General features: G+C 38.0%; 1 protein-coding gene across 4 annotated transcripts in view; it reads left to right on the forward strand.

Annotated features, from left to right (window-relative positions):
• Positions 1-17784, forward strand: part of LOC138434251 (putative uncharacterized protein ENSP00000383407) — a 280367-nt gene that overhangs the window by 61229 nt on the left and 201354 nt on the right. The gene's annotated exons all lie outside the window — the stretch shown is intronic.

Consider the following 17784-nt stretch of genomic DNA (forward strand, 5'->3'; position numbering starts at 1 on the left):
CTCTTGAAATTCCCTCTCTCCTCCCACCCTATACCACCCCTCTAGGTTATTAAAGAGCTCCAGTTTGAGTTCCTTGAGTCAGACAGCAAATTTCTACTGGCAGTCTATTTTACACACGGTAGTGCATGGGCTTCTATGCTACTCTCTCCACTTATATTATGTGCTCTTTCCCTACCCCCACCCTTGTTCTTAAGTCTGGTCTCTATGTATGTGTCTTCATTGCTTCCTTGCAAATAGGTTCATCCATACCATCATTCTAGATTGCATATATATATATATATATATATATATATATATATACACATTAATATATGATATTTGTTTTTCCCTTTCTGACTTACTTCACTCCCATATAGTCATCCTTTATATAATTTTCCATACAGTATTCAATACGTCTCAGGATATATTCAACACTTTATTATAAAATAGGCTTTGTGTTAGGTGATTTTAGGGGTCAAACTTGTGTCTCTTAAGTCTCCTACATTGGCAGACAGATTCTTTATCACTAGTACCACCTGGGAAGCCTCTTGCTTAGGTGATTTTGCCCAACTAAGGCTAATGAAAGTGTTCTTAACACATTTAAGGTAGGTTAAGCTAAGCAGTGTTCTTTGGTAGGTTAGGTGTATTAAGTGCATTTTTGGCTTAGGATATTTTCAATTTTGATGGATTTATCAGGATGTAATCCATTTTAAGTTAAGAATTTTAATACTGAAGTCAACTGGAACACAGCAATGACAATGTCAACACTTTTCAGGCATTCTTAGTGGCTTTGAGTTTAGAAATTCATAAGTTTTTCAAAAGCAGTGGTAACATACTAAAATGACACATGGCATTCCAACCTATATTTACATAATTACAGTGGATATGATTAATATCCATTGCATTAATGCTTGTTTTATCAATATCTCTTATGGCTGATTGACTCAATTTGCTAGTTGCTTGGGTATGTTCAAGAAATGATCCAAATTTTCTTTTCATTTCAGTTAAGGAACTAGTCAGAGAAAATTAATTTTGATTTGTTGAGAGGCTAAAGTTTTCTCTTTAAGTGAAAATCTCTTTGGTCTTCTAGACTAAACCCTAAATTGAGTTGCAATACATTTTTTGATGCTTTGCCTCACTTGATTCTTTTAATTTTAAATTAAAGGACAATCTCGGACCATAAATACACAGAAGACAAAAATATATTGAGCTTAGGAGTTTTGTCTGCTCAGTGGTTGAGTATTTCAAATCATCCTCTATTAACACCTGGTGGGCTGCCATCTATGGGTTCGCACAGTCAGACACGACTGAAGCAACTTAGCAGCAGCAGCAACAAGCTTAAGAAGAATAGCATATAATAGAGTTAGTAGTGGAAACCAACACAGGGGAAATCTGACTGCAACTCTGTCTGAATATCATTAATACCCTATAGGCCGACTCCAAACTAGCAATATTTTAGGAATGGGACATTTCTTTTGTGGCTTGTTTACTCCAATGAGATGAATTTGAAGGGGGTAGGTAGCCCTGAAGAATCTTTCTCTGACAAGGCTATCCTTTGGGGTCTGCTTACTTTTGAAGCCAGGCATGTTAGTAAGAAAAGCTTGAGCAACAGGATAAGTTTCATATTTAAACTCTGAAAAGTTTGATATGCTTTAATAAGTGTGAGCATAGATTAGGCTTGTACAGGGAGCCAAGTTTGAAGAAATAAAGGCACAGAGCAGAAATGGATTTGGATGAGGTATTTTTATATTTTAAGGGGATAGTTCTCAGGGTTAGTTTTACTTTTTATTGGATTTAATATGTAATAAGTAATATTAACAAAGGTATCAGACTTTTGAGCTTAACTGATTACAGGTGACTCTTGAACAATGTGGAGGTTAAGGGCACTAACCTCCATATCTGTGGTTTTATACCCTTGGATTCACCCATGCTTGGCCTGTATAGTACTGTAGTTTGTATTTATTGGGAAAAACCCATGTATATGTGAACTCATGCAGTTTAAACCCATATTGTTCAAGGGTCAACTATATTTTCACAGGAATGGGCATCATTTTTATCCTTACCAATTTTAGTAAGCAAGGATTAGCAGACAGTATGGTAATTCCTGAAATAATGTGTGAGTGCCAATAAAAAAGCCTTCTGTTAAAATGCTAAGAATTTATTGGATAAAGGGTTCCTGCATTTTTTATTGTCATTTTTTTCCCCACAGTGCTTTTGACACATGCTTGCCTGTTACTTCAGCTTCTTGCTGGATTTCTGTCAAATAGGATTTTTTTTCAGTACAGGCTTACTTCACAATTATTTGCACTCTATTGCACATCACAGATAATCATAGTTTTATAGATGGAAGGTTTGTGGCAACCTTGTGTTGCGAAAGTATTGGCACCATTTTTCCAACAGCATTTGCTCACTTCAAGTCGCTGTGTTGCATTTTGGTTATCCTCACAATATTGCAAACTTTTTCATTATTATAATATATGTATGCTGATCTGTTTTCAGTGATCCTTGATGTTATTATTGTATTTGTTTAGGGGCATCACCAACCACTCTTATTTAAGATGAACTCGATTGATAAGAGTTATGTGTGTTTTGATAGCATCACCAGCTGGCTATTCCCTGTCTCTCCTTTTTTTCAGGCCTCCTTATTTCCTGACACAATAATATTCAGTTTAGTTCAGTTCAGTCACAGTCATGTCCCATTCTGGGACCCCATGGACTGCAGCATGCCAGGCCTCCTTGTCCATCACCAACTCCTGGAGCTTACCCAAACTCATGTCCATTGAGTTGGTGATGCCAGCCAACCATCTCATCCTCTGTTGTCCCGTTCTCCTCCCGCCTTCCATCTTTCCCAGCATCAGGGTCTTTTCCAATGAGTCAGTTCTTAGCATCTAAGCCAGTGAATTATCCAATAATGGCCTCTGAGCGCTCTGGTGAAAGGAAATGTTGCTGTCTCTCACTTTAAATCCAAAGCTAGAGACGATTAAGCTTTGAGATGAAGGCATGTTGAAAGCTGAGTTACGCTGAAAGCTCAACCTCTTGTATCAAACAGTTAGCCAAGTAATGAATGCAAATAAAGTTTTTGGAGGAAATTAAAAGTGCTCCTCTAGTGAACACACTAATGGTAAGAAAGCAAGACAGGCTTATTGCTGATAAAGAAAAAGTTTTAGTGATCTGGATAGAAAACCTAACAAGCAACAACATTCCTATAAGCTAAAGCCTAATCCAGAGAAAGGTCCTAACTTTTTCAGTTCTGTGAAGGCTGATAGAAGTGACAAAGGTGCAGAAAAGTTTGGAGCTAACATAGTTTGGTTCATGAGATTTTTAAAAAATTAATTAATTAATTTTGATTGGAGGATAATTACTTTATACTACTCTGGTGGTTTTTGCCACACATCTACATGAACCAGCCACAGCTGCATATGTGTCCCCCTATCCTGAACCCCCCTCCCTCTCCCTCCCCACCCCATCCCTCTAGGTTGTCCCAAAGCACCAACTTTGAGTACCCTGATTCATGTATCAAACTTGCACTGTTCATCTATTTACATATGGTAATATACATGTTTCAATGTTATTCTCTCAAAGTATCCCACCCTTGCCTTATCCCACATAGTCCAAAAGTCTGATTGGTTTTTTTTTTTTTTGTAAAGGATGTAATCCTTTTCGTTTGTGTCTCTTTTGCTGCCCTGCATATAGGATTATCATTACCATCTTTCTAAATTCCATATATATGTGTTAGCATACTGTATTGGTATTTCTCTTTCTGACTTACTTCACTCTGTATTATATTAGATGCTCCTGTTTCATCCATCTCATTGGAACTGACTCAAATGCATTCCTTTTTATGGCTGAGTAATATTCCATTGTGCACATGTACTACAACTTCCTTATCCATTCATCTGCCAATGGACATCTAGGTTGCTTCCACATCCTAGCTATTGTAAACAGCGATGCAGTGAATATTGTGGTACGTGTGTCTCTTTCAGTTCTGGTTTCCTTGGTATGTATGCCCAGCAGTGGGATTATTAGGTCATAAGGCAATTCTATTTCTAGATTTTTAAGGAATTTCCACTCTGTTCTCCATAGTGACTGTACCAGTCTGCACTCTCACCAATAGTGTAAGAGGGTTCCCTTTTCTCCATACCCTCTCCAGCATTTATTGTTTGTAGACTTTTTGATGGCAGTCATTCTGACTGGAGTGAAATGATACCTCATTGTGTTTTTTATTTGCATTTCTCTAATAATGAGTGATATTGAGCATCTTTTCATGTCTTTATTAGCCATCTATGTGTCTTCTTTGAAGAAATATCTGTTTAGTCCTTTGGCTCAAGTTTGAGTGGGTTGTTTGTTTTTCTGGTATTGAACTGCTTGTATATTTTGGAGATTAATTCTTTGTCAGTTTTTGCTATTATTTTCTCCCATTCTGAAGCCTGCCTTTTCACCCTGTTTATGGTTCCCTTTGTTGTGTAAAAGCTTTTAAGTTTAAGTAACACTTATTTGTTTATTTTTCTTTTTATTTCTATTACTCTGGGAAATGGGTTATAGAGGATTTTTCTGTGATTTATGTTAGGGTGTTCTGCCTATGTTTTCCTCTAAGAGTTTTATAGTTTCTGGTCTTACATTTAGATTTTTAATCCATTTTGAGTTTATTTTTGTGTATGGTGTTAAAACGTGTTCTAGTTTCATTTTTTTAACTTGTGGTTGACCAGTTTTCCCAGCACTACTTGTTAAAGATTGTCTTTTCTCCACTGTATATTTTTGCCTCCTTTGTCAAAGATAAGGTATCCATAGGTGAATGGATTTACCTCTGGGCTTCCTGTTTTATTTCACTGATCTATATTTTTGTCTTTGTGCCAGTACCATACTGTTTTGATGACTGTATCTTTGTAGTATAGTCTGAAGCCAGGCAGGTTGATTCCTCCAGTTTCATTCTTCTTTCTCAAGATTGTTTTGGCTATTCAGGGTTTTTTGTGTTTCCATACAAATTGTGAAAGTACGTGTTCTAGTTCTGTGAAAAATATCATTGGTAGCTTGATAGGGATTGCATTGAGTCTATAGATTGCTTTGGGTAGTGTACTCATTTTCACTATATTGATTCTTTCAATCTATGAACATGATATATTTCTCCATCTATTTGATCATCTTTGATTTTTTTTCATCAGTGTTTTATAGTTTTCTTTATATAGGGCCTTTGTTTCTTTAGGTAAATTTATTCCTAAGTATTTTATTCTTTTTATTGTAATGGTGAATGTGATTGTTTCCTTAATTTCTCTTTCTGCTGTTTCATTGTTAGTGTATAGGAATGCAAGGAATTTCTGTGCATTAATTTTATATCTTGCAACTTTACTCTATTCATTGATCAGCTCTAGTAATTTTCTGGTGGTATCTCTAGAATTTTTTATGTAGAGCATCATGTCATCTGCAAACAGTGAGAGTTTTTCTTCTTTTCCAATCTAGATTCCTTTTATTTCATATTCTTCTCTGATTGCTGTGGCTAGGACATCCAAAACTATGTTGAATAGTAGTGGTGAGAGCGGGCACCCTTGTCTTGTTCCTAATTTTAGAGGAAATGCTTTCAAATTTTTGCCATTGAGGATAATGTCTGCTGTGGGTTTGCCATATATGCCTTTTATTATGTTGAGGTAAGTTCCTTTTATGTCTGCTTTTTGGAGAGTTTTTTATAATAAATGGGTGTTGAATTTTGTCAAAGGCTTTGTCTGCATCGCTTGAGATAATCATATGGTTTTATCTTTCAATTCGTTAATACAGTGTATCACATTGAGTGATTTGTGAATATTGAACAAGTTGCATCCCTGGAATAAATCCCACTTGGTCATGATGTATGATCTTTTTAATATGTTGTTGGGTTCTGTTTGCTAGAATTTTGTTGAGTATTTTTGCAGTTATGTTCATCAGTGATATTGGCCTGTAGCTTCCTTTTCTTTTTTTGGGGGGGGTGGCATTTTGCCTGGTTTTGGTATCAGCATGATGGTGGCCTCATAGGAAGAGTTTGGAAGTGTGTTAGCTCTTCTCTAAATTTTTTGTAGAATTCACCTGTGAAAGCATCTGGTCCTGGGCTTTTGTTGGTTGGAAGATTTTTTATTACAGTTTTGATTTCTGTGCTTGTGATTGGTCTGTTCAGATTTTCTATTTATTCCTGATTCAGTTTTGAAAGGTTATACTTTTCTAAGAATTGTCCATTTTTTCCAAGTTGTCCATTTTATTGGTATATAGTTGCCCATATGCTCTTATGACCTTTTGTATTTCTGTGTTCTCTGTTGTGATTTTTCCATTTCCATTTCTAATATTACTGATTTGATTCTTTTCCTTTTTTCCTTTTCTTGAGGAGTCTGGCTAATAGTTGGTCTATTTTATTTATCTTCTTAAAGAACCAGCTTTTCTTTTTGTTGCTATTTGCTATAGTCTCCTTCATTTCTTTTTCTTTTATTTCTGCTCTGAATTTTATGATTTTTGTTCCTTCTGCTAACTTCAGGGTCTTTCTGATTGTTTTTCTAGTTACTTTAGATGTAAAGTTAGGTTGTTTATGTGATGCTTCTCTTGTTTCTTGAGGTAGGCTAGTATTGCTATTAACCTCCCTCTTAGCACTGCTTTTACTGAATCCCATAGGTTTGGGGTTGTTGCGTTTTCATTTGTCTTCATGCATATTTTGATTTCTTTTGATCTGTTGGCTATTGAGAAGTGTGATTTTTAGCCTCCATATGTTTGTGTTTTTCATAGTTTTTTTCCTGTAGTTGATCTCTAATCTTACCTCATTGTGATCAGAAAAGATGCCTGAAGTGATTATAATTTTTAAAAAATTTACCAAGGCTAGATTTGTGGTCCAGGATGTGATCTATCCTGGAGAATGTTCCATGAGCACTTGAGAAAAAGGTGAAATCCATTGTTTAGGGATGAAATGTCCTGTAGATATCATTTAGGTCTAACCTGGCCCAGTGTATCACTACAGCTTGTATTTCCTTGCTAATTTTCTGTTTTGTTGATCTACCCATAAGTGGGAGTGGGGTATTAAAGTCCCCCACTATTATTGTTAATTTCCCCTTTCATACTTGCCAGCATTTGCCTTTATATTTTTGAGGTGCTCCTATCTTGGGTGCATATATATTTGTAATTGGTATATCTTCTTGTTGGATTGATCCCTTGATCATTATGTATGGTCCTTCTTTATCTCTTATCATGGTCTTTATTTCAAAGTCTGTTTTATCTGATACAAGTATTACTACTCCTGCTTTCTTGTGGTCTCCATTTCTATGAAATATCTTTTTCCAGCTCTTTACTTTCAGTCTGTATGTGTCCCTAGGTTTGAGGTGGGTCTCTTGTAGACAGCATATCTAGGGATTTTGTTTCTGTATCCATTTTGCCAGTCTTTGTCTTTTGGTTGGAACATTTAACCATTTAAATTTAAGGTAATTATTGATAAGTATGATCCCATTACCATTTACTTTGTTGTTTTGGATTCATTTTTATAAACCTTTTTTGTTTTTCCTGTTTTTCCAGCATTTCTTGAAGAGCTGTTTGGTGGTACTGAATTTTCTCAGCTTTTGCTTGTCTGTAAAGCTTTTGATTTCGCCTTCATATCTGAATGAGACCCTTGCTGGGTAATGTAATCTTGATGGTAGGTTTTTCTCTTTCATCACTTTAAGAATGTCCTGCCATTCCCTTCTGACATGATGAGTTTCTATTGAAAGATCAGCTGTTATCCTTATGGGAATCCCCTTGTGTGTTATTTGTTTTTTTTTTCCCCTTGCTCATTGTGTGTTATTTGTTGCTTTTCCCTTGCTGCTTTTCGTATTTGCTCTTTGTGTTTAATTTTTGTTAGTTTGATTAATATGTGTCTTATGGTGTTTCACCTTGGATTTATCCAGCTTGGGACTCTCTGAGTTTCTGGGACTTGGGTGGCTATTTCCTTCCCCATTTTAAGGAAGTTTTTGACTATTATCTCCTCTAGTATTTTCTCATGCCCTTTCTTTTCATCTTCATCTTCTGAGACACCTATGATTTGAATATTGGGACATTTAACATTGTCCCAGATGTCTCTGAGGTTGTACTTATTTCTTTTAATTCTTTTTTCCTTTCTACTTCATATATTTCCACCATTCTATCTTCCACTTCACTTATCCTTTCTTCTGCCTCAGTTATTCTACTGTTGGTTCCCTCCAGAGTGTTTTTAATCTCAGTTATTGCATTCTTAATTATTGACTGACTTTTCTTTATTTCTTCTAGGTCCTTGCTAAACATTTCTTGCATCTTCTCAACCCTTGTTTCTTGTCTATTTATCTAACAAAACTCTGTTTTGTTTTCAAGATTTTGGATCTTCTTTTCTATCATTATTCTGAATTTTTTTCTTTATTTTTAATTTGCTCATTTATTTATACAACAAATATTTACTTTATTTTACTTTACAATACTGTATTGGTTTTGCCATGCATTGACATGAATCCACCACGGGTGTATACAAGCTTCCAATTCTGAATCCCCCTCCCACCTCCCACCCCATACCATCTCTCTGGATCATCCCCATGCACCAGCCCCAAGCATCTTGTATCCTGTATCAAACATAGACTGGCACTTATTTTTTAGGTAGACTCCTTATCTCCCCCTTTTCTGTTTGGTTTGGTGGGTTTTTATCATGTTCCTTCACCTGCTTAATAGTTCTCTGCCTTTTCATTTTGTTTAGATTGCTATGTTTGGGTGCCCTTTCTGCAGGCTGGAATGTCACAATTTCTCTTAATTGTGGAGTCTGCTCCCTGTGGGTGGGGTTGGATCAGTGACTTGTTTAGGTTTCCTGGTTGGGGAACTTGTGTTGGTGTTCTGGTGGGTGGAGCTGGAGCTCTTCTCTCTGGAGTGCAATGAAGTGTCCAGGAGTGAATTTTGAGGTGTCTATGTGCATGTATGGATGTGAGAGTTGGACTGTGAAGAAGGCTGAGCACCGAAGAATTGATGCTTTTGAACTGTGGTGTTGGAGAAGACTCTTGAGAGTCCCCTGGACTGCAAGGAGATACAACCACTCCATTCTGAAGGAGATCAACCCTGGGATTTCTTTGGAAGGAATGATGCTAAAGCTGAAACTCCAATACTTTGGCCACCTCATGCGAAGAGTTGACTCATTGGAAAAGACTCTGATGCTGAGAGGGATTGGGGGCAGGAGGAGAAGGGGACCACAAAGGATGAGATGGCTGGATGGCATCACCGACTCAATGGACATGAGTCTGAGTGAACTCCAGGAGTTGGTGATGGACAGGGAGGCCTGGTGTGCTACGATTCAAAGAGTCAGACACGACTAAGCGACTGGTCTGAACTGAACTGAACTAATGGGTTTGGTATGGCTTCTGGCAGCCCATCTTTTACTGTTCAGGGTTGTGTTCCTGTTTTTCTGGAGAATTAGTGTGGTGCATCTTGTGCTGGAACTTTTTGGTTTGGAGCTTGGTTTCAGTTGGTGATGCTTGGTTTCAGTTGGTGATGCTTGGTTTCAAGCTTCAGTTGGTGGAACTTGGTTTCAGTGTAGGTATGGAGACTTTTGGGTGGGCTCTTGTCTATTAATGTTCCCTGGAGCCAGGAATTCTCTGATGTTCTAAAGTCCTAGAGTTGAGCCTTCTGCCTCTGGGTTTCAGTCCTCATCTTACAGTAGCCTCAAGACTTCTCCACCCATACAGCACAGAAGACAAGACCCCTAGGTTAATGGTGAAACAACTCTACACAGCCAGGAACACCCAGAGAGATTCACAGAGTTACATGGAGAAGAGAAGAAGGAAAAGGGAGATAGAAGTGACCAGGAAGAGAAAAAAGAGGGTCAAAAGAGGAGAGAGAAATGAAGCCAGTGGTCAAAGTGAAAGTGGATACTGAAGATTAGATTCTTAAAGGTACAAAATTGATAACAAATATCAAAAAGCACAGATTAAAAATCTAGAATAGAGGTTAGACTTTCAAAAATACAATATAAAAATATAAAACAAAATCAATCACAGAAATTAAAAAATATAGATGGAATTTATTTTAAAAAAATAGGTTTTTTTTTTTAAAGAAAGGTAATAGTAGGGTATAAAAATGGAAGTTGAAGGAGTAATAAAGAACTAAAACAAAAATTAAAAAGTGATAATAGTAAAACTGTATCTTGGAATTTCTCTGGAGCTTTTGTGGGCAGTGTGTGGTCAGAGCAGTGTCAGATAGTCCCTTGTTCCAGGTTGTACTTGTTCTCAAGGTCTATAGGTGCCTCTCAAATGTCTCCAGTATTAAATGCAAGGCTTTAATCTGTTGCACCTGTCACTTCTGGGGTTGTTCCCCCTTCTTTGTTTATTTTTAATTCCTCTGTTTGCAAGTCTCTTTTTGTCGAATTTCTGCCACTGATATGAGGGGGTGAAGGTGGCCATTTATTTAGGCTCACTTGCTCAGTTGTGCTGAGGAGAGGGAGGGACACTGCGAACAAACACTGGGCACGTGTGGGTAGTGCTTGCAGTGGAGGGACCATACGGGACTGCCATGGTCTAAGGTGGCGTGCACTTCCCGGGTCCACACTGCTCAGGCTCCAGGGTGCTCCACAAGGGCAGTGTCCCAAGTGGACCCGGTGTTTAGTTCACTTCCCAGTCCTAAGCTGCTCAGGTTCTCCGGTGCTTTGCAAGAGCACAGACCCAGGAAGGCTGTGCATTTTGTGCCCTTCCCAGGTCCAAGTGCTCAGGTGACTGAGTGCTTGGTGAGCACACTGTCCCAGGTGGGCCGTGCACCTTATTCACCTTCCTAGTCCCAGCCACCGTTTCCCAGGTGTGCATGTGTCTCTTCTGGGGAGCTAATCTCAGGCTGTGACACTCCTGGCCAGTGTGAACCATCCAGGATCCCAGGAAGATGTGATTAGCAACTGCTCACACTGGTTTCACTGTTTGGTGGAAGATGCGGTCTCTGGGTCTGAGGTTGAAGCAGCCCCTTGCCCTCCACTTCTGGCTATTGCACACCTGCCTCTCTGCTTCTGGGGAGGGAGGGCCCAAAATGGCAGCCAGCTTCTTCTCCTCTGGTATTTGATAGGGCACAAGACTTTGTCCTGTGAATGCGCCAGGGGTCACTGACTGGAGTTAAAGCCTTTTGAGGGAGAGGTCCTTCTATTTCTTTTTTTGGCTCTCTGGCAATCCGACAGTTTGTGTTGCTATGTCACATTAGCACCCTCCGATTGTCATCAGGGCATTCAAACCCAGTCCCTACCATAAGGACCAATGCTGCAGCCCACGCCTCCTTGCCCAGCCCCCACTTGTTGCTGGTGGATGCAACTGTCTGAGCTGCTTATCTTCTGGTAGTTGCCAGTGGGTGCATTCTGTGTTGTTTTTCTTTTTCCCAGTTATGTTGCTCTCTGAGATTCCAAAGCTCCCCACAGACTCTCCTGTTGGAGAGTTTCCTATTGTGTGGAAACTCCTCCTCCTTCATGACACCGTCCCTGGGGTGGGTTTCCATCCCTAAATCCTTTGTCTCTGTTTTTTTTTTTTTTTTTTTTAATTTTGTCCTACCTCCTTCTGAAGAGACTGGACTGCCTTTCTGGGTGTCTGGTGTCCTCTTCCAATGTTCAGAAGTTGTTTTGTGGAAGTTTCTCAACATTCAAATGATTTTTTGATGAATTTGTAAGGGAGAAAGTGGTCTCTCTGAAAGAAGCCATGTCCATAACATAAGAGTCAAAGGTGAAGCATCAAGTGCTGATGGAGAAACTGCAGCAGATTATCCAGAAGATCTAGCTAAGATAATTAATTTAATGGTTATACTAAGCAACAGGATTTCAATGTAGATGAAAGAGACTTCTATTGGAATCAGATGCCACATCTCGGACTTTCATAGCTAAAGAAGGAAATCAACGCCTGACTTCAACTCTTCGAAAGACAGAATGACTCTTGTTTTGGGGCTAATGCAACTTGAGACTTTGAGTTGAAGTCACAGCTCATTTACCATTTTGAAACTCCCAAGACCTTTAAGAATTTTGCTGAATCTATCTGCTTATCCTATGTTAATGAAATAACAAGTTGTGGATTGTGGCACACATTTATAACATGGCTTGTTGAGTATTTTATGCTTGCTGTTGAAACCTACTGCTCAGAATAAAAGGATTCCTTTCAAAATATGACTGCCCATTGACAATGCGCCTGATCATCAAGAGTTCAGATGGAAATGTACAATAAGATTAATGTTTTCATATCTGCTAACACAAAATCCATTCTGCCGCCATGCACCAAGAAGTGATTTTGACTTTTATGTCTTATTATTTAAGAAGTAAATTTTATAAGGCTATAGCACTAGTGGTAAAAAACAAACAAACAAACAAAAAAAAAACCTTCCTGCCAACACAGGAGATATAAGAGATGGATTTGATCCAGGGTTTGATCCCTGGATTGGGAAGATTCCCTGGGGAAGGAAATTGCAACTTCAGTATTCTTGTCTGGAAATCCCATGGACAGAGGACCCTGGAGAGGGTTGCAAAGAGTTGGAATGACTGAAGTGCTTAACACACACACACACACACACACACACTATAGATACACACACACACACACACACACACACACTATTGATTCTTCTGATGAATCTGAGCAAAGTAAATTGAATAAACTTTTGGAAAGGATTCACCATTCTAGATACCTGTAAGTGCATTTGTGATTCATTGGAAGAGGCCAAATATCAACATTAACAGGAATTTGGAAGAAGTTGATTCCAACTCTCATGGGTGACTTTGAGGGGTTCAAGACTTCAGTGGAAGAAGTGACTGCAGTTGTGGTAGAAATAACAAGAGAGCTGGAATGAGAAGTGGAACCTGAAGATGTGACTGAATTGCTACAATCTCATGATTAAACATTATGGATGATGGGTTGCTTCTTATGCATGAACAACAAAAAAAGTTGTTTCCTAATATGGATCTACTGCTGGTGATGGTGCTGTGAAGATAGCTGAAAAGACAACAAAGGATATAGGATATTACATAAACCCAGCTGATAAAGCAGCAGGGCATAAGAGGGTTGACTCCAATTTTGAAAGAAGGTCTACTGTGGGTAAAATGTTACCAAATAGCACTGCGTACTACAGAGAAATCATTCATGAAAGGAAGTCAGTCACTGTAGCAAACTTCACTGTCATGTTATTTTAAGAAATTGCCATGGCCATCTCAGCCTTCAACAATCACCACCTTAATCAGTCAGCAGCCATCAGCATCAAGGCAACACCTCCATCAGCAAAAATATTAAGACTCTATAAAGGCTCAGATGATGGTTAGCATTTTTTATTAATAAAGTATTTTTGAAGTATGCATATTTTTATACATAATGCTATTACACACTTAATGGGCTATAGTATAATATAAACATGATTTTTATATGTACCAGGAAACCATAAAATTTGTGTGACTCGCTTTATTGCAGTATTCATTTGGTTGCAGTGATCTGGACCCAAACCCACAGTATCTCTGAAGTATGCCTGTATTTGTGTTACCACTGATACAGGAAAAAGCAAATCAATTTAAACATTAAAATGTTACTGAGATTTCAAAGACAGAAGACATTTTTTCCCTATTTTTCTTTATGATACAGTGTTTGTAAAGTAGCATTCCCAGAATAATAAGCATTCTTTGGGGAAATAAGTTTAGTAAATAGCCAAGTAATTTCTCACATAAAACAAAGAAAGGTAGTGCTGGGTTAAACTATCAAAAATATCATCACAACAATAACTACCCATTATCTTGACCAACCAGAAGTTACTCATTTTTATTCATACTGATCTAGCTATATACTTCAGTATAAAGAGGGATCTTTCCCATTGTTCTATTGGTTATGAATTAAGTCATCAATTTTTTTTCAGACTTTTATCTTAATGGTTTGAAATAAAGAGTCAGATGCATGGCTTTTCAATTTCTTTTACTACTTTATTTTATTACTTGGTTATTTAAGGTCAAAAGATTTCCATTTCCAAAATACATAAGAGAAATAATAAAGCAATAAAATGTAGACTTAGATAATATGGACATTTTTCTTCAGGGTGTCAACATGATTTACAAATTATTAAAAAGGCAGTAAAATTTGAACTCACGTAGCATAAACTTTACCTTAAACTGTCAGATACATGATTTTAAAGCTATTTTATTAATATATCACTGATAATTATTTTTCTTATCTACAGAGAGGTAAAATGAAGTAAAAGCTAGTTGCCCAAGAAATCACTGGATTCGGAATCACTAGATGTTCATGTGTTAATTTCGTTTCATTTATCTGAAGTCTGTATTTCTTCTGTGATATGTAAGGTCAAGGCTATATAGTCAAAGAGCTGAAGGAAAGGTGAGGGCTTTCTCATTGAATGAAACTCCAAACATCATTTTTAGTTATCTACAGAATTGAGGATAAGGTGCCTCTGTGCTTCCCAGGTGGCTCAGTGGCAAAAGTATCGGGTAATGCAGGAGATGCAAGAGACGTGGGTTCTGATCTCTGGGTCTGGAAGATCACGTGAAGGTGCTACTGATAGCCCACTCCAGTGTTCTTGCCTGGAGAAACCTATGGACAGAGGAGCCTGGTGGGCTGCAGTCCATAGGGTCACAGAGAGTCTGACATGACTGAGCAGCTGAGCACACATGCACACAGAAGACAATTGCTTTAGTTTCCAGATAGCCAGAGTGATCCTGGCTGCAGTGTTCTCTTTTGATTTTCTCTTCAGAGTAGGATTTCCAAATCTCTACAAAATCGGAAACAGTGGTTCTCATATAAGTAACTTACCATCTCCATAGAAATCCCATCATAATTTATTTATAAAAAATATATCTACATTTCTAAAATAGTTCTTGGGAAAACAGTGGAAACAGTCTCAGACTTTATTTTTGGGGGCTCTAAAATCACTGCAGATGGTGACTGCAGCCATGAAATTAAAAGACGCTTACTCCTTGGAAGAAAAGTTATGACCAACCTAGACAGCATATTCAAAAGCAGAGACATTACTTTGCCGACTAAGGTGCTAGTCAAGGCTATGGTTTTTCCTGTGGTCATGTATGGATGTGAGAGTTGGACTGTGAAGAAGGCTGAGTGCTGAAGAATTGATGCTTTTGAACTGTGGTGTTGGAGAAGACTCTTGAGAGTCCCTTGGACTGCAAGGAGATCCAACCAGTCCATTCTGAAGGAGATCAGCCCTGGGATATTTTGGAAGGAATGATGCTAAAGCTGAAGCTCCAGTACTTTGGCCACCTCATGAGAAGAGTTGACTCATTGGAAAAGACTCTGATGCTGGGAGGGATTGGGGGCAGGAGGAGAAGGGGACGACCGAGGATGAGATGGCTGGATGGCATCATGGACTCGATGGACGTAAGTCTGGGTGAACTCCGGGAGTTGATGATGGACAGGGAGGCCTGGTGTGCTGAGGTTCATGGGGTCACAAAGAGTTGGACACGACTGAGCAACTGAACTGAACTGAACTGAACTGATGAGAAGAATATTCCTGAAGGAAAAATAATTGGCACATCCCTCAGAGAAAATGCCATTAAATAATGCATTATGGTACAGACATTTTCCTTGTCTTTGCGATTTTTCCATGATGAATTTCATAGCGAAATCATTTCAAAATAGAAGAGCACCAGAAATAATCAGTGCAGAAGTGGCTCTGTTGAGGACTGTTAAGTGAAAAGCCACTAAATGAAGCACTCATCCATGTTTGCAAAACCATTTTCATCCCCAGGAGGCTTGCAGCACTTGGCATTTCTAGAAAACTACAGCAAAAGTGGTGCAAGAGAGTATTGTGCTTTTTTGCCAAGTAATGTTTCCTAAAGGCAATAGACACTCCAGAACATAATGGGAAATAAATAATCATGATAGTATGTTTCATCATCACTATATTCTCTAATACTTAGTTTTAAATATGCATAAACATATAAGTCAGTTGTGATAATAACTACTTTATTAGCACCTGTTATCAAAGATCTTTGAAATTAAAGCTTATAAGATAAGGGAAAAACAAGACTGTGCTTCTTAAAATGATATTTTGAAATATCCTGAACCAATGCATCCCAGTGGAGAGTACTTACACGGCAAGAGTATTTGGGTAAAGAGCTTGAAACGTTAGGACACAGCAAAGTAGGTTTGAAATGTTTTCTTGTTCAAAATACATTTATCAGAACACTTAATCAACCATCTTATATCTCATGCCTGCAGTGTTCCTTGGTGGCTCAGATGGTAAAGAACCCACCCGCCAATGCAGGAGATGTAAGAGATGGGGGTTTGATCCCTGGATCGGGGAGATCCTCTGGAGAAAGAAGTGGCAACCCCTCCAATATTCTTGCCTAGAGAACCCCATGAACAGAGAAGTCTGGTGGGCTTCGGTTCATGGGGCCACAAAGAGTCAGACATGTCTGAGTGACTAAGCACACACATGGCTTATGATTGTATGTTGGGTAATTTTTTAATCCATGTGGCAGTAGTAAAAGAGCTGATTAGAAGAGTGGATAAATTCTGAGATCTCCCCTTCCTGTATTGAAATTCCTTTGTAAAGCAAATGCCAGTCCTGCAGGCTAATAATGAGTAGAATTCATTTGTTTATTCGTATGCAGCAGTAAAGTGGGTAACATAGCTAGAGAAATATATTTGCAGTATGTTTTCTTTGCACAATATGCATACAAACATTGTCATTCCCAGGTAACCAAATTAGTAATGTATAGAATACACAGACTTTTGTAGGTTTCTCCAACCTCTCACTGACACTCATTTCAGACCATAATTACCATATTAGAAATGGCTTTATCTTTTGCAATCATTTTAAATTTTAGACATCATCCTAGCACTTTTAATACCTCGAAAAGCCTTTTTCTACTTAAATTTTAAGACAATAATTTTCCCCTGGAGGACTCATGCTGGGGAATTTCACCTGTTCTGAAACAAATGCTTCACTGGATAAGTCTCATCTTCTAAGGAATGTCAGAAAACATGCAGCTACTTATCTCTTTTGGCTTAAGAGCAAAGAAACTCAATGAAAGAAACAAACAGAAACTAATCTAATGATGCTTTTAGAAAATGTGACAGAAAATTGTATAGGTCATCGTTGTCATCATTATCATCATCAACATCATTATATGTAGCACTTCCTATGTACCCAGCTCTGTTCAAATAGCTGTACCTGTATTAACACAGAAGCCTTTGAAGTAAGTAATATTATCATCCCTATTTTTCACTTGAGAGAAAGGAGGCACTATCGGTTAAGAAACTTTTCTAACTACTCAGAGAGCAGGTGCTAGAACTCGAATTTGCTCCCAAGCAGTCTGGCTTCAGAATCAACCTTTAATTGTCATGTTTCAGCTTTGTACTTTGATGTAAGTTTCTATTCAATTGTTTTGTCTAATTTTGCTTTTTGGACACCAAGCATTCAACTTTGATATTGTTTTCAAACTTTTATGGGGGCCTTGAAGAAATTTTAAATAATATAAAATTGCAGTTGCTACAAAATTCTCAGCACATTACCTTTTGAAAAGTTGTATCAAGCCTACATTTGTTTCCGGCCTAACTTTTTCTGAATCACCAGTCACAAGATCTGAATAAGGCTCATCTTATATTATTGCCATGTTCAGCTTTCTAGAAATAACCATTGTGGCACACGATCTACCTTTCTTATGGATTCTACTGAACGATGAGCTTAGATACTTGTTCAAGCCATTTTATGTGCCTTCTCCTTTAATATTTTCTCTCAGTAAATAAGGAGGCAGAATTTTCTTTTGTGTACGGTGCAAATATTAGGACTTCATACTTGTAAAATGTGTTTTTGAATTTTAGCTCACTGTCTATTTTTTAAAAAGCGAATAAGATGTGCTTGTGT

Source organism: Ovis canadensis, chromosome 1, assembly GCF_042477335.2.
Source record: "Ovis canadensis isolate MfBH-ARS-UI-01 breed Bighorn chromosome 1, ARS-UI_OviCan_v2, whole genome shotgun sequence".
Lineage (NCBI taxonomy): Eukaryota > Metazoa > Chordata > Mammalia > Artiodactyla > Bovidae > Ovis > Ovis canadensis.